The sequence below is a fragment of the Prionailurus bengalensis genome, chromosome C2, assembly GCF_016509475.1.
Source record: "Prionailurus bengalensis isolate Pbe53 chromosome C2, Fcat_Pben_1.1_paternal_pri, whole genome shotgun sequence".
NCBI lineage: Eukaryota > Metazoa > Chordata > Mammalia > Carnivora > Felidae > Prionailurus > Prionailurus bengalensis.
This window is the reverse complement of record NC_057350.1, coordinates 49,246,987-49,265,697: the sequence shown is the minus strand read 5'-3', so window position 1 is coordinate 49,265,697 and position 18,711 is coordinate 49,246,987. Positions and strand designations below refer to the sequence as shown.

At 37.6% G+C, this 18,711-nt stretch overlaps 1 protein-coding gene and 1 pseudogene across 2 annotated transcripts in view; one reads left to right on the top strand and one right to left on the bottom strand.

The window, feature by feature from the left end:
- The window catches only part of IMPG2 (interphotoreceptor matrix proteoglycan 2), an 87,467-nt gene that overhangs the window by 51,208 nt on the left and 17,548 nt on the right, over positions 1–18,711 (top strand). The window lies entirely within an intron of this gene.
- Positions 11,795–13,144, bottom strand: LOC122491376 (annotated as a pseudogene).

Below are 18,711 nucleotides of genomic sequence, written 5' to 3'. Positions count from 1 at the left end.
TCCTCCCTCTTTTTTTGGGCAACTGTTAACAAGATTTTGTTCTTTCATAGAAATGAGATTTAAAATATTTTTTTTTACAGATTTGATTTTTAGAAATTATTTTAGAGGTAGGATGTTGGGATACTGAATTTGACACCTTTTGGCATCCTGACTTGGAAAATCACATGTTGCACAGTATGCTTTCTATAGCACTAGCAAGCTTTTCATTTGGCATACCCAGAAGTGAAACTGGCCGGTATAAGTTAATATACTACATTGAACTAAAAGAAGAATTCTTGAGTTGAATTTGTTACTATGGGAACATCTATTCCTATGAAAATAAATGAAGTGCTATTACTGGCATGTATATGTCATACCTTTCAAAATGTATGACAAAGTTTTATTGCCAAGCCATTTTTTAGGGGGTGCTTATTTGGAGTAGATTAGATGGTCATCCTTATTTAAAAAGTCAAATTGTTTCCTTTCACTTTTTATGTGGTCTACTTGAGACTTGACTTTCATCAAAGATGTTATGTATTGTTTTACTTTTAATTTTTATGGAATGGAAAGGCATTTTATTTGTATATGCTGAAATTGTCTATATTGTTTAGGGATTTCTTTTTCATTGAGGGTTGATCTGCTTTCCTAATGTGTTTCTGGTCACAGGAACTGTCTGATAAAACTCAATTTTTTCAGTATGGGATAAAGGGCTTAAGCCATTTCACTTTTTTTACTTTTAAAAATTTTTAAATGTTTATTTATTTTTGAGAAAGAAAGAGTGTGTGTGTGGGGGGTGTTGCAGACAGAGAGGGAGATGCAGAATCCAAAGCAGGCTCCAGGCTCTGAGCTATCAGTACAGAGCCTGATGCGGGGCTCGAACTTGTGAACCACAAGATCATGACCTGAGCCGAGTTGGATGCTTAAGTGTCTGAGCCACCCAGGCGCCCCAGTAGTTGTATTTTTAATTTTTTAGGAACCTCTGTATTATTGTCCGTAATAGCTATGCCAGTTTATATTCCTACCAATGTGGTAGACATTTGTATGTATCTCTCAGTGAACAGTCTGGAATAGTGGGGAAAGTATGGGGACTGAGAACTCTGGAAACTCAGGAGTGTAATTCTGAATCTTTCCTCTATTTTCTGTGATTGTGGGCATTTCATTTCTATGAACCTCAGTTTCTTTAATAGGCAAGGTTAGACTACACTTGATAGGATGGTATATGATTCTTCTAATTTGCTCTTGAATTCAGTTTGCTAATATTTTGTTGGCAGTTTTTGCATCATATTCATCAGGGATATATTTTTTTTTGTAGTATCTTTGTATGGTTTTGGTATCAGGGTAATGCTGGCCTTGTAAAATATGTTTGGGAGTGTTCACTCCTGTTTCATTTTTGGGAAGGATTTGAGAAGGGCTGGCATTAATTTTTCTTTAAGTGTTTGGTAGAATTACCAGTGAAACCATCTGGTCCTATATATGTTTGTTAGGTCCATTTGGTCTAAAGTATAGTTCAAGTACATCATTTTTTATTGATTTTTTCCTCTGGATTATCTAGCTGGTATTAAAAATGGGGATTTTGCTGTCCCCTATTATTTTTTAATTTATATTTTAGTTGACATACAGTGCAAAATTGGTTTTAAGAGTAGAATTCAGTGATTCATCATTTACATACAACACCCAGTGCTCATCACAACAAGTGCCCTCCTTAATACCCATCACCCATCTAGCCCATCTCCCACCCAACTCCCTCCATCAATTCTCAGTTTGTTCTCTGTCATTAAGAGTCTCTTGTTTGTTTCCCTCTGTCCTCTTCTCACGCCACCCATATGTTCATCTGTTTTGTTTCTTAAATTCCACATATTAGTGAAATCATATGGTGTTTGTCTTTCTCTTATTGACTTACTTCCCTTAGCATAATAAATTCTAGGGTGGACATTTGGGCTCTCTCCATAGTTTGGCTATTGTTGATAATGCTGCTATAAACATTGGGTGCATGTGCCCCTTTGAGCCAGCATGTTTGTATCCTTTGGGTACATACCTAATGGTGCAATGCTGGATCATAGGGTAGTTCTATTTTTAGTTCCTTCAGGAAGCTCCATACTGTTCTCTAGAGTGGCTGCACCAGTTTGCATTCCCACCAATAGGTCCCCTTTCTCTGTATCCTCATCAACACCTGTTGTTTCCTGTGTTGTTAATTTTAGCCATTCTGACAGGTGTGAGATGGTATCTCATTGTGTTTTTGATTTGTATTTCCCTGATAATAAGTGAGGAAATCCCCTATTATAATATTGTTATATACCTCTCCCTTCAGATCTGTTAATATTTGCTTTATATATACCAGTGCCTCAATGTTGGGTGCCATTATATCTATAATTGTTATATCCTCTTGATGAATTAACATCTTTATTATTATATAATGACCTTATTGGTCTCTTGTTACAGTTTTTGATTTAAAGTCTATTTTGTCTGATATAAGTATAGCTATGCCTGCTCTCTTTGATTTTCTATTTGTATGGAATATCTTTTCTTATCCCTTCACTTTGAGCCTTTATGTATATTTAACTGAAGTGAGTCTGTTGTGGTCAGAGTAGAGTTGGGTCTTGTTTCTTATACATTTAGCCACTTTTCGCCCTTTGGGGAATTTAGTCCATTTACATTCAGAGTAACTTGATGAGTAAGTACTTATTTCTACCTTGTTAGTGTTTTCTGGCCCTTTTGTAATTCCCTTCTTTCTTTGTTTCTGTCTTGGTGTCTTCCTGTGTGAATTCATTGTTTTCCATAGTGGTAAGCTGTGATTCTCTCTTGTTTTTCTTTTGTGTATCTACTGTAGGTTTTTGCTTTATGGTGACCATAAGGCTTACATAGAACATCTTAGAGATATAGAAGTCTATTTTTATGTTAGTAACTTAACTTTCATGGCATACAAAAACTCTACCCTTTTACTCCCCTCTACTTTTGGGTTTTGATGTTACAATTTAATTCTTTTTATATTGTATTCATTAACAAATTATTATGGCTATAGTTATTTTTAATACTTTTGTCTTTTAACTTTTTTACTATAGTTCAGTGGTTAACACACAATATTACCCACATTACAGTATTTTATTATATACTACTTTACCAGTATGTTGTATATTTTCATATGTTTTCATGTTACTAATTGGCATCCTTTTATTTCAGTTTCAGCATTTGTTGTAAAGCAGGTTTAGTAGTAATGAATTCCCTCAACTTTTGTATTTCTGGGGACGTCCTTATCTCTCCTTCACTTCTGAAGGGCAGCTTTGTTGGATAAAGTATTCTTGGTTGGCCGTTTACTTCTGTCAGCACTTTGAATATACCATCCCAGTTTGTATTGGCTTTAAATTTTCTGCTGAGAAATCCACTGATAGCATAATGAGGACTCCTATGTAGGTGAGCAGCTTTTTTCTCTTGTTGCTTCAAGAGTCTCTCTTTGTCTTAGATTTTTGATGGTTTTATTATAATGTGTCTTGGAGAAGGTCTTTTCAAGTTGAATTTGCTGGAGGTTCTATGAAGGTTATGAACTTGGGTGGTCAAAATCTCCACAGATTTGGGAAATTCTCAGCCATTATTTCATTAAGAAAACTTTCTGGCCCCTTGTCTCTGTTCTCCTGGGACTCCAGTAATTCAGATTGCTCCTTTGATGGTATCTCATTGTTTATGTTTCTCATTGTTTCTGTTACGTAGGTTTTCTTCACTTTTTTCTATTCTTGTTTTTTCTTCTTTTCTGACTGAATAATTTCAAAGATTTGTTTTCTACTTCACAGATTCTTTCTTCTGTTTGATACATTCTGCTGTTGATGCTATTGTATTTTTCACTTCATTCATTGTATTCTTCAGTTCAGAATTTGTTTTGTTCTTTATTATGACTCTTTTTTATGGTTCTTTATTATTATTTATTATTTTTGAAAAAGGGTCTCAGTAGTAATAGAATCACCAAGATAGAGCTATATATAGGCTTAAGGGAGTAAAAAAAGGAATGTTGAGGTATGCAGAGACTAGTAGTTAGAAGCCATTACCATCTATTGGATTTAGGCCAAGGGGAGAAAAACTGTTACCAGATCCCAGTGATAGCTTAAGCTGTAATTGTAGAGGGATACAGCTATTGTAAGAGACACATTATTGGAGGGAGCAGGGAAGAATTAGCCAAACCTCTCACTTTTCTTATCCTTTGATTGTCTGCTTGCACATCCCATTGAACAAACTCAAACAGAAGAGAGTTGGTAAAAAAGCAGGGATGATAAAGTTATCAGGAGTCAGCTTCCCAGGGAAGAAAGCAGGGAAGAGAAGAATCTGGGGTGGTGGCAATAAAGAATAAGCAGCATGATGGCCCACTTAAAATAGGACCTGATTAAAACAGCACGGACAGACAGGAAGTGATTGTTTCACTGAGTTCCACAAAAGAAAATAAGTTTACTTGGCAGAAATAGTTAAGAATAGTTAGTTTAGAGAGGAGTTGCGGCAAGATGGTGGCTTAGGAGGACGCTGGGCTCACCGCACGTCCTGCTGATCACTTAGATTCCATCTACACCTGCCTAAATAACCCAGAAAACCGCCAGAGGATTAGCAGAACAGAGTTGCCGGAGCCAAACGCAGACGAGAGGCCCACGGAAGAGGGTAGGAAGGGCGGCGAGGCGGTGCGCGCTCCACGGACTGGCGGGAGGGAGCCGGGGCGGAGGGGCGGCTCGCCGGCCAAGCAGAGCCCCCGAGTCTGGCTTGCAAAAGCGGAGGGGCCTGACGGACTGTGTTCCCACAACAAGCGCGACTTAGCTCTGGGAGGTCATAAGTTAACAGCTCTGCTCGGAAAGCGGGAAGGCTGGAGGACAAAGGGAGGGAGAGCTGCTGAGCCCCCTGACAACAGAGCTCAGTTTGGTGGGGAACAAAGGCACTTGCCAGCGCCATCTCCCCCGCCCATCCCCCAGCCGAAATCCCAAAGGGAACCGGTTCCTGCCAGGGAATTTGCTCGCTCCGCGCAAACACCCAACTCTGCGCTTCTGCGGAGCCAAACCTCCGGCAGCGGATCTGACTCCCTCCCGCTGCCACAGGGCCCCTCCTGAAGTGGATCACCTAAGGAGAAGCGATCTAAGCCTGCCCCTCCTGCCCCCGAGCACCTTGCCTACCCACCCCAGCTAATACGCCAGATCCCCAGCATCACAAGCCTGGCAGGGTGCAAGTAGCCCAGACGAGCCACACCACCCCACAGTGAATCCCACCCCTAGGAGAGGGGAAGAAAAGGCACATACCAGTCTGACTGTGGCCCCAGTGGTGGGCTGGGGGCAGACATCAGGTCTGACTGCGGCCCCGCCCACCAACTCCAGTTATACACCACAGCACAGGGGAAGTGCCCTGCAGGTCCTCACCACGCCAGGGACTATCCAAAATGACCAAGCGGAAGAACTCCCCTCAGAAGAATCTCCAGGAAATAACAACAGCTAATGAGCTGATCAAAAAGGATTTAAATAATATAACAGAAAGTGAATTTAGAATAATAGTCATAAAATTAATCGCTGGGCTTGAAAACAGTATACAGGACAGCAGAGAATCTCTTGCTACAGAGATCAAGGGACTAAGGAACAGTCACGAGGAGCTGAAAAATGCTTTAAACGAAATGCATAACAAAATGGAAACCACCACGGCTCGGATTGAAGAGGCAGAGGAGAGAATAGGTGAACTAGAAGATAAAGTTATGGAAAAAGAGGAAGCTGAGAAAAAGAGAGATAAAAAAATCCAGGAGTATGAGGGGAAAATTAGAGAACTAAGTGATACACTAAAAAGAAATAATATACGCATAATTGGTATCCCAGAGGAGGAAGAGAGAGGGAAAGGTGCTGAAGGGGTACTTGAAGAAATAATAGCTGAGAACTTCCCTGAACTGGGGAAGGAAAAAGGCATTGAAATCCAAGAGGCACAGAGAACTCCCTTCAGACGTAACTTGAATCGATCTTCTGCATGACATATCATAGTGAAACTGGCAAAATACAAGGATAAAGAGAAAATTCTGAAAGCAGCAAGGGGTAAACATGCCCTCACATATAAAGGGAGACCTATAAGACTCGTGACTGATCTCTCTTTTGAAACTTGGCAGGCCAGAAAGAACTGGCACGAGATTTTCAGGGTGCTAGACAGAAAAAATATGCAGCCAAGAATCCTTTATCCAGCAAGTCTGTCATTTAGAATAGAAGGAGAGATAAAGGTCTTCCCAAACAAACAAAAACTGAAGGAATTTGTCACCACTAAACCAGCCCTACAAGAGATCCTAAGGGGGACCCTGTGAGACAAAGTCCCAGAGACATCACTATAAGCATAAAACATACAGACATCACAATGACTCTAAACCCATATCTTTCTATAATAACACTGAATGTAAATGGATTAAATGCGCCAACCAAAAGACATAGGGTATCAGAATGGATAAAAAAACAAGACCCATCTATTTGCTGTCTACAAGAGACTCATTTTAGACCTGAGGACACCTTTAGATTGAGAGTGAGGGGATGGAGAACTATTTATCATGCGACTGGAAGCCAAAAGAAAGCTGGAGTAGCCATACTTATATCAGACAAACTAGACTTTAAATTAAAGGCTGTAACAAGAGATGAAGAAGGACATTATATAATAGTTACAGGGTCTATCCATCAGGAAGAGCTAACAATTATAAATGTCTATGCGCCGAATACCGGAGCCCCCAAATATATAAAACAATTACTCATAAACATAAGCAACCTTATTGATAAGAATGTGGTAATTGCAGGGGACTTTAATACCCCACTTACAGAAATGGATAGATCATCTAGACACACGGTCAATAAAGAAACAAGGGCCCTGAATGAGACATTGGATCAGATGGACTTGACAGATATATTTAGAACTCTGCATCCCAAAGCAACAGAATATACTTTCTTCTCGAGTGCACATGGAACATTCTCCAAGATAGATCATATACTGGGTCACAAAACAGCCCTTCATAAGTTTACAAGAATTGAAATTATACCATGCATACTTTCAGACCACAATGCTATGAAGCTTGAAATCAACCACAGAAAAAAGTCTGGAAAACCTCCAAAAGCATGGAGGTTAAAGAACACCCTACTAACGAATGAGTGGGTCAACCAGGCAATTAGAGAAGAAATTAAAAAATATATGGAAACAAACGAAAATGAAAATACAACAATCCAAACGCTTTGGGACGCAGCAAAGGCAGTCCTGAGAGGAAAATACATTGCAATCCAGGCCTATCTCAAGAAACAAGAAAAATCCCAAATACAAAATCTAACAGCACACCTAAAGGAACTAGAAGCAGAACAGCAAAGGCAGCCTAAGCCCAGCAGAAGAAGAGAAATAATAAAGATCAGAGCAGAAATAAACAATATAGAAACTAAAAAAACTGTAGAGCAGATCAACGAAACCAAGAGTTGGTTTTTTGAAAAAATAAACAAAATTGACAAACCTCTAGCCAGGCTTCTCAAAAAGAAAAGGGAGATGACCCAAATAGATAAAATCATGAATGAAAATGGAATTATTACAACCAATCCCTCAGAGATACAAACAATTATCAGGGAATACTATGAAAACTTATATGCCAACAAATTGGACAACCTGGAAGAAATGGACAAATTCCTGAACACCCACACTCTTCCAAAACTCAATCAGGAGGAAATAGAAAGCTTGAACAGACCCATAACCAGCGAAGAAATTGAATCGGTTATCAAAAATCTCCCAACAAATAAGAGTCCAGGACCAGATGGCTTCCCAGGGGAGTTCTACCAGACGTTTAAAGCAGAGATAATACCTATCCTTCTCAAGCTATTCCAAGAAATAGAAAGGGAAGGAAAACTTCCAGACTCATTCTATGAAGCCAGTATTACTTTGATTCCTAAACCAGACAGAGACCCAGTAAAAAAAGAGAACTACAGGCCAATATCCCTGATGAATGTGGATGCAAAAATTCTCAATAAGGTACTAGCAAATCGAATTCAACGGCATATAAAAAGAATTATTCACCATGATCAAGTGGGATTCATTCCTGGGATGCAGGGCTGGTTCAACATTCGCAAATCAATCAACGTGATACATCACATTAACAAAAAAAGAGAGAAGAACCATATGATCCTGTCAATCGATGCAGAAAAGGCCTTCGACAAAATCCAGCACCCTTTCTTAATAAAAACCCTTGAGAAAGTCGGGATAGAAGGAACATACTTAAAGATCATAAAAGCCATTTATGAAAAGCCCACAGCTAACATCATCCTCAACGGGGAAAAACTGAAAGCTTTTTCCCTGAGATCAGGAACACGACAAGGATGCCCACTCTCACCGCTGCTGTTTAACATAGTGCTGGAAGTTCTAGCATCAGCAATCAGACAACAAAAGGAAATCAAAGGCATCAAAATTGGCAAAGATGAAGTCAAGCTTTCGCTTTTTGCAGATGACATGATATTATACATGGAAAATCCGATAGACTCCACCAAAAGTCTGCTAGAACTGATACAGGAATTCAGCAAAGTTGCAGGATACAAAATCAATGTACAGAAATCAGTTGCATTCTTATACACTAACAATGAAGCAACAGAAAGACAAATAAAGAAACTGATCCCATTCACAATTGCACCAAGAAGCAAAAAATACCTAGGAATAAATCTAACCAAAGATGTAAAGGATCTGTATGCTGAAAACTATAGAAAGCTTATGAAGGAAATTGAAGAAGATTTAAAGAAATGGAAAGACATTCCCTGCTCATGGATTGGAAAAATAAATATTGTCAAAATGTCAATACTACCCAAAGCTATCTACACATTCAATGCAATCCCAATCAAAATTGCACCAGCATTCTTCTCGAAACTAGAACAAGCCATCCTAAAATTCATATGGAACCACAAAAGGCCCCGAATAGCCAAAGGAATTTTGAAGAAGAAGACCAAAGCAGGAGGCATCACAATCCCAGACTTTAGCCTCTACTACAAAGCTGTCATCATCAAGACAGCATGGTATTGGCACCAAAACAGACACATAGACCAATGGAATAGAATAGAAACCCCAGAACTAGACCCACAAACGTATGGCCAACTCATCTTTGACAAAGCAGGAAAGAACATCCAATGGAAAAAAGACAGCCTCTTTCACAAATGGTGCTGGGAGAACTGGACAGCAACATGCAGAAGGTTGAAACTAGACCACTTTCTCACACCATTCACAAAAATAAACTCAAAATGGATAAAGGACCTAAATGTGAGACAGGAAACCATCAAAACCTTAGAGGAGAAAGCAGGAAAAGACCTCTCTGACCTCAGCCGTAGCAATCTCTTACTCGACACATCCCCAAAGGCAAGGGAATTAAAAGCAAAAGTGAATTACTGGGACCTTATGAAGATAAAAAGCTTCTGCACAGCAAAGGAAACAACCAACAAAACTAAAAGGCAACCAACGGAATGGGAAAAGATATTCACAAATGACATATCGGACAAAGGGCTAGTATCCAAAATCTATAAAGAGCTCACCAAACTCCACACCCAAAAAACAAATAACCCAGTGAAGAAATGGGCAGAAAACATGAATAGACACTTCTCTCAAGAAGACATCTGGATGGCCAACAGGCACATGAAAAGATGTTCAGCGTCGCTCCTTAATCAGGGAAATACAAATCAAAACCACACTCAGGTATCACCTCACGCCAGTCAGAGTGGCCAAAATGAACAATTCAGGAGACTATAGATGCTGGAGAGGATGTGGAGAAACGGGAACCCTCTTGCACTGTTGGTGGGAATGCAAATTGGTGCCGCCGCTCTGGAAAGCAGTGTGGAGGTTCCTCAGAAAATTAAAACTAGACCTACCCTATGACCCAGCAATAGCACTGCTAGGAATTTATCCAAGGGATACAGGAGCACTGATGCATAGGGCCACTTGTACCCCAATGTTCATAGCAGCACTCTCAACAATAGCCAAATTATGGAAAGAGCCTAAATGTCCATCAGCTGATGAATGGATAAAGAAATTGTGGTTTATATACACAATGGAATATTACGTGGCAATGAGAAAAAATGAAATATGGCCTTTTGTAGCAACGTGGATGGAACTGGAGCGTGTGATGCTAAGTGAAATAAGCCATACAGAGAAAGACAGATACCATATGGTTTCACTCTTATGTGGATCCTGAGAAACTTAACAGGAACCCATGGGGGAGGGGAAGGAAAAAAAAAAAAAGAGGTTAGAATGGGAGAGAGCCAAAGCATAAGAGACTGTTAAAAACTGAGAACAAACTGAGGGTTGATGGGGGGTGGGAGGGAGGAGAGGGTGGGTGATGGGTATTGAGGAGGGCACCTCTTGGGATGAGCACTGGGTGTTGTATGGAAACCAATTTGTCAATAAATTTCAGGAAAAAAAAAGAATAGTTAGTTTAGAAATAGTAGGTGAAACTGAGGGGATATGTACATATACCCAATGACCTTCTGTTATTATCTATTTGGTGCATTTGTCACTAGGAGAAGGGATAAGTCGGATGTGCCCAGTGATTTCTTGCATCATGTTCCCTCCCTTGTGATTGGAAGAATGTGTTATCCTAAAGCTTCCTCACATAGACCTTTGATGGATGGACAAGAGGAAGTGTAGGCAGAACATAAAAGACTAATTAGGTCATAACATTGGGTTGAATCCCTCCTTAGGCCAGTAAGTTCTGTTTTATTTCATGGTCATAGACTGAGCTATAATTAACCACATTAATGTATGCTTTTGTTTAAAAAGCGTATTAGGCTTGACAGTGTATGTCAGTGAATACTCACCACCACTGTTTAGGAATCTCTGGAGGAAGGGGGGCTGATTTTTCTTATAGTTTTTTATTTTTTTATTTTTCATGGGCTTCATTTTATTCATAGCTATTCCATGAATTCTAGTCTTTAGATGGGTTTATGTGTATGGGAATTTTTTAAATTGAAGTATAATTGACATGAAATTTTATATTAGTTTCATGTGTACAGTATAGTGATTAGACGTTTGAATGCATTGTGATTTTATTACCACAGTAGTTCTAGTTACTATCTGTCATCATACAAAATTAATAATATATTATTGACTATATTTCCGTTGCTTTACTTTATATCCCCATAACTTATTTATTTTATAACTAGAAGTTTGTACTTCTTGATGCCCTTTACCCATTTTGTCTTCCTCCTCCAACCCCCTTTCCCATGGCAATCACTGTTCTGTTTTCTGTATCTATGAGTCTGGGTTTTGGTTGTTTGCTATTTTGTGTTTTAGATTCTATTTATAAGTGAAATCATGCAGTATTTGTCTTTCTCTGCCTGACTCATTTCACTTAGCATGATAGCCTCAAGGTCCATCCATGTTGTCACAAATGGCAAGACCTCATTCTTTTTTATGACTGAGTAGTATTCCATTGTATATACACACCACATCTTTATCAATTCATTGATTGATGGACATATCTTGGCTTGTAGGTTGTTTCCCTATCTTGGCTTTTGTAAATAATGCTGAAGTAAACTTAGGGGTGCATATATCTTTTTGAGTTAGTGTTTTTGTTTTCTTTGGTTAGATACCCAGAAGTAGAATGCTAGATCATGTGGTAGGTCTAGTTTTAATTTCTTGAGGAAACTCTATACTATTTTCCACGATGGCTGTACCAGTTTACATTCCCACCAATATGCACATGTTCCCTTTTCTCTACATCCTCGCAAACACTTCTTGTTTTTTGTCCTTTTGATTTTAGCCATTCTTACAGGTGTGAGGTGATATCTCATTGTGGTTTTGATTTGCAGTTCCTTGATAGTAATATTGAACATGTTTTCATGTGTTTGTTGGCCATTTGTCTGTCTTCTTTGAAAAAATGCCTATTTAGATCTCTGTCCATTAGAAAAATGGATCAGTTATTTAATTAGGTTCTTTGTAAGAAATTTAAAACACCAATTTGTGAGTACAAACTCTGTTTGTGAGAGAAAACAGAGCAGAGGTAGCCCTGAAGCTGAGGAACAGCTTTGATTTTTGGCAGAATTTGTGAGTCTACAGCTTTCTGATCAACCTTGTGTTGTTCTGTCATCTCATACTTCTCTTTCTCCATGTTTAAGATCTCACCTTCCCGGTGTCTGGGTTTACACACCTTTTTTTTTCTTGAAGTAAGCATCAGTGAGATGTTTTAGGATTTGCACACTGCTGATATGAATTTTTGTGGAGGTGGCAATGACAAATTTCTGATGTGTTCTACACAGAGGACCTTGATTGAGGGCCAGAAGTCCAGTCATAAGTACTAAGCCACTGCTCAGTTGCTTCTGGAAAATCACCCTCTTGCCTCTGTGGTACCCAGTAAGGATGAACAAATGGTCCCAGGAGTGATGGTAGCTCATAGTTTTCTCACATGCTGACTGAAAGGTTTTGTTTTGTTTTGTTTTGTTTTGTTTTGCTGTGGCTCAAGAGCTTTTGAGGCATATCTTCAGTAGGGTAATCCCTAGGCATTTTGTGAAGTTTAACCACTCAGGTACCACAATTCTTGTCACCACCAACTGGTTTTGTGACAATAGCAAGAAACTTCTCCTTCTTTTTCTTTTCAACCTGGATTTAGCTGCTAAATACTTCCTCTTATACATGGCCTTTCTGGAGTACATAGCTAATCAGGAATATCTGCCACTTGCTCTGATGAGGACAGGGTTTCACCTTCAGAGGGGCTTCCCCTTCTTTGGAGTTTTTAGCATTGAGATTACCCTTCTTAACCTGCCACCAGCATCAGCCTTCTTGGCTTCACGTTTCTTCTACTTAGTATCTGGCTTCTCAGCTTTTTCACCTGCCATCTTGCAAGATGGGAAAGAGTCATCTCTGTCCATTTTTAAAATCAAATTGTAAATTTTGTTACTGAATTGTATGAGGACTTTATATATTTTGGATATTAACCCATTATTGAATATATGATTTGCAAACATCTTTTCCCATTCAGTAGATTGCCTTTTCATTTTGTTGATGGTTTCTTCACTGTACGGAAGCTTTTCAGTTTGATATAATCTCATTTATTTATTTTTGTTGCCCCTGCCTTTGGAGCCAGATCCAAAACTTATTGCTAAGATCAATGTCAAGGAGCTTACTGCCTATGTTTTCTTCTAGGACTTTTATGGTTTCAGGTCTTACATTTAAGTCTTTAATCATTTTGAGTTAATTTCTATATACGGTATTAGTGGTCCAGCTTCATTTTGTGTGTGTGTGTGTGTGTGTGTGTGTGTGTGTGTGTGTGGCTGTCCCATTTTCCCAGCACCATTTATTGAAGAAACAGTACTTTCCTCATTGTATATTATTGCTTCCTGTGTCATAAATCATTGACCATTTGTACATGAGTTTATTTCTGGGCTCTCTCTTCTTTTCCATTGATGTATGTGTCTGTTTTTATGCCAATACTATACTGTTTTGATTATTATAGCTTCGTAGTATAGTGAACTCAGAGAGTGTGATACCTCTGACTTTGTTCTTTCTCAAGATTACTTTGCCTATTTGGGGGTCTTTTGTGGTTCCGTACAAATTTTAGAATTGGTTTTTCTAGTTTTGTGAAAAATACCATTGAAATTTTGATATGGATTACATTGAATCTGTGTAGATTACTTTGGGTCATTTGGACATTTTAATATTAATTCTTCCAATCTAGGAGCATGGAATGTCTTTCCATTTATTGTGTCTTTAGTCTCTTCATCAATGTCTTATAGTTTTCAGTGTACAGGTCTTTCACCTCCTTCAGTAAATTTATTCCTGGATATGTTATTCTTTGGTACAATTGTAAATGATTATTTTCTTTATTTTAAGATTATTTTCATGATTTTTTCTGATATTTTATTAGTGTATAAAAATGCAACAGATTTTTGTATATTAATTTTGAATCCTGCAACTTTACTGAGCTCATTTATTAGCTCTAACATTTTTGTGTGTTGATTCTTTTGGGGTTTTTATATGTAGTATCATGTCCATCTGCAAATGGTGACAATTTACTTTTTTAATTTCCATTTTGGTTGTCCTTTATTTCTTTTTCTTGCCAAGTTGTATTTTCAATGCAATGTTGAATAAGAGTGGCAAGAGTGGGCATCCTTGTCTTGTTCCTGATCTTATAGGAAGTGCTTTAAGCTATTCATTGTTGAGTATGACATTAGCTATGGGGTTTTAATATATGGCTTTTATTATGTTGAGGTGTGTGCCATCTATACCCATTTTGTTGAGATTTTTTATCATAAATGAATGCTGAATTTTGTCAAAAGCTTTTCCTGCATCTATTGAGATGATCACATAATTTTTATCTTTCATTTTGTTAATGTGTTGTATCACATTGATTGATTTACAGATGTTGAACCATTCTTGCATCTCTGTAATGAAGCCTACTTGATTATGGTATATGATCTTTTTAATGTATTGTTGAATTTGGTTTGCTAATATTTTTTGAAGATTTTTGCATCTATATTCATTAGGAATATTGACCTGTGATTTTCTTTTTTTGTAGTGACCTTGTCTGGTTTTGGTATCATGGTAATGCTAATCTCATTAAATGAGTGTGGAAGCATTCCTTCCTTTTCAGATTTTTGGAAGAACTTGAAAAGGATAGGTATCAAATCTTTTTTTTTGTTTTGCATGTTTAGTAGAATTTATCAGTGAGACAATCTGGTCCTGGATTTTTGTTGGGAAGTTTTTTATTCAATCTCCTAACTAGTAATTGGTTTACTCATATTCTCTGTTTCTTCTCGATTTAATCTTGGTAGATTCTATGTTGTTAGAATGTCTCCATATCTTGTAGGTTGTCTAATTGTTGGCATACAACTGTCCATAATAGTTTCTTAGGATCCTTCATATTTCTGTGGTATCATTTGTAACTTCTCTTTTATTTCTGGTTTTATGTATTTGAGTTCTCTATTTTTTTCCTTGGTGAATCTAGCTAAAGGTTTTTCACTTTTGTTTATCTTTTTGAAGAAACAGTTCTTGTTTCATTGATTTTTTTTTTGTCTTTTTAGTCTTCATTTCATTAATTTCCACTCTGATTTTTATTTCCTTCCTTCTACTGACTTTTGTTGTTGTTTTTCTTTTTCTGTTTCCTTTAGGTATAAAGGAAATTTGTTTATTTGAGGTTTTTCTTGCTTTTTGAGGTAGATCTCTTGCTATGAACTTGTCTCTTACAACCACTTTTGCTGCACCCCAGAGATTTTTGTGTAATGTATTTTTGTTTTCATTTGTCTGTAGGTATTTTTTCATTTCTCCTTTTATTTCTTTTATTTCTTTGATGATCCTTTGGCTATTCAGAAGCATGTTGTTTAATCTCTTTGTTTTTTTACCATTTTCTTTCTGTAATTGATATCTATTTTCACACCATTGTGGTCAGAAAAGATGTTTTATATGATTTCAATATTCTTGAATTTATTGAGTTGTTTCATGGCCCAACATGTGATCTGTCCTGGAAAACATTCCAGGTGCATGAGAAGAATGTGTATTCTGCTGCTTTTGGATGGAATATTCCATATGTATATATTTTAAGTCTATATGGTGTAATGTGTCATTTAAATCCAGTGTTTCACTGTTGATTTTATGTCTGGATGATCTATCCATTGGTAAGTGAGGTATTAAAGTCTCTACCTATTTTTGTATTTCTGTCAATTTTTCCCTTTAGGCATGTTAATATTTGCTTTATGTATTTTGGTCCTCCTATGTTCGGTGCATATGTATTTATAAATGTTATAAATAACATTTATAATAATCCTGGTTGGATTGACCCCTTTATCATTATGAGTGATGAGTATACCTGTACCAGCTTTCTTTTTGTTTTCATTTGCATGGGATATCTTTTTCTATCCCTTCAGTTTCAGCCGTTGCATGTCCTTACTTCTGAAATGAATCTTTTGTAGGCAGCATATAGATGAGCCATGTGTATGAATCCATTCAGCCACTCTTTGTCTTTTGATTAGAAGATCTAGTCCATTTATATGTAATTATTGATAGGTATCTACTTATTGCTACTTTGTTAACTTGTTTTCTGCCTTTTTTTGTAGTTTATTCTGTCCCTTTCTTCTTTTTCTCTCTTCACTTGTGGTTTGATAACCTTCCTTATTATTGCATTTAGATTCCTTTCTAATTTTCTTTTGTGTATTTACTACAAGTTTTTGCTTTGTGATTACCATGAGATTCACATATCTTATATATATAACAGTCCATTTTAATTTGATAGCAACTTAAATTTGAATACATTTCAACACTCTACATTTTTAACCTCCCCCCATTTTTTTTTAATGTTTATTTATTTATTTTGAATAAGAGCAAACCTGACTAGGGAAGGAAAAGAGAAAGGGAGAGAGAGAATCTGAGCCTGACTCAGGCTTGATCTCACAACCATGAGATTATGACCTGAGCTGGAATCGAGAGTTAGATGCTTAACCAACTGAGCCACCCAGGCGCCCCTGTTTTATGTTTTTGATGTCATATTTTACATCTTTTTATGTCATATGTCCCTTAACTGATTATTGCAGTTTTAGTTAATTTTACTACATTTGTCTTTTGACCTTTATGCTAGCTTTATAATTGATTAACCCATTACTTTTATAATATGTTTAACTTTTCCTATGAGACTTTTACTTTTGCATGTTTTCTTGTCATTAATCAGTTCCATTGCTTTTCAACTGAAAGAAGTCTGTTTAATATTTCTTGTAAGGCCTGTTTAGTGGTGATGAACTGCCTTAGCTTTTGCTTATCTGAAAAACTCTCTCTTTACCTATTTCTGAATGATAATCTCACTGTAGTTGGGTATTCTTTCCTTTCAGTACTTTGAAAATTTCATGCCACTACTTTCTGGCTTGCAGTGTTGCTGCCGAAAAATCTGCTGACAGCCTTATGGGATTTCCCTTGAACATAATTTTTTTTTTTCCTTGTGCTGCATTTAGGGAGTATCTCTTTTGTCTTTACCTTTTGACATTTTAATTATAGTGTGTCTTGGTATAGATTGCTTTGGATTCATCTTTTTTGGAACTCTCTGTGCTTCCTGGACTTGGATGTCTGTTTCCTTCCCAGATTAGGGAATTTTTCAGCCATTATTTATTTAGATAAGTTTTCTGCCTCTTTTTCTCTCTCTTCTCTTTCTGAGACCTCTATAATGTGTATATTATTCCATTTGATGTTGTCCCATAAGCCCCTTAAGGCATTGTCACTTGTTAAAATTATTTTTTCTTTCTGCTGCTCTGTCTGGGTGAGTTTCATTGCTTTGTTTTCTAGCTTGTTGATCTGTGTTTTTCTGCTTCTTCCAGTCTGCTGTTGAAACCCTCTAATGTACTTTTTAGTGCAGTTATTGTATCCTTCAGTTCTGTGATTTATGTTTGGTTACTTTCTTATATTTTCTCTTTGTTGAAGTGCTTGCTGTGCACATCCCTTATACTTCCAAGTTTGGTAAGCACCTTTATGAACATTATTTTGAGTTCTTTATTAAGTAGATTACTTATCCCTATTTCATTAAGGTCTTTTTCTGATGTTTTCTCTTGTTCTTTCACTTGGAACATATTCCTCTGTCCCCTCATTTTGTCTGATTCTTTGTGTTTGTTTTCTATGTATTAGATGAAACAGCTACCTCCCTGAGTCTTGTAGGAGTGGTCTTAAGTAGTGATTTTATCCATGGGGGCCAGAAGCACAGTCCCCTCTGGCCACCAGAGCCAGGTGCTCCATGGATATCCCCTCTGTGTGCATGTGCTGGGCTGTAGTGTGGGGAATGGGTGGGTAGGGTTCTTTCCCAGGCTGTCGGTGACATATTTTTGGCAGGGGTCAGGTCATGGTGCTCTCCTCAGTGGCTGTATTGGGGGCATGGGGGAAGATGTAGCACTTACCTGGCTGGCTATGGCTCAGCTGTGGCACGGGGTGTGGGGTGGTGTTTGCCTGCCTGGCTGTGATGTTCCTGTGGTATGGGATGGGAGCCCCACATGTGCTGGCAGTGTGGAGGGAGGTTGCCAAAATGGCACTCACCAGCACTGGCGTTAGTAAGGTAGAATAAGATTGCAAAAATGGCACCTACAGTGCTTCTGTCCTTAGAGAAAGCTCTAACAGGTCCCTTCTTTTTGGCAGTTACTTTAAGATTAGTGTGTCTCCTTTACATATGGTTTAGGTGCTTTTCAAACTTCTTTTAATACCATAAGATCTAGTAATTCCACTACTGGTTATTTAGTCAAAGAAAATGAAAACACTAATTAAAAAAGATACATGTGCTCCTATGTTTAAGATATGGAAGCAACCTAAGTAGGCCATTGATAGATGAATAAAGAAGATGTGGTGTGTGTGTATACACACACACACACACATATATATGTGTATATATATATATATATATATATATATATATATGCGCATGCGATGGAATATTATTCTGCCATAAAAAGAATGAGATCTCACCATTTTCAACAACATGGATGGACCTAGTGGGTAGTATGCTAAGTGAAGTAAGTCAGACAGAGAAAAGCAAATAACCATATAATTTAACTTTATGTGGAATCTAAAAAAAACAAAACAAACACATACACATACACATGCAAATGAACAAATAAACAAAAAAAAGCAGAAATAGATCCATAAACACAGAGAACAAGCTGATGATTATCAGGGGAGAGGGTGGTGGGGTTATGGGTGGTTATCAGAGAGAAGGGGAGTAGGAGGTACAGGTTTCCAGTTATGGAGTGAATGAGTCATGGGGATGAAAGGTACAGCATAGGGATTATAGTCAATGATATTACAATA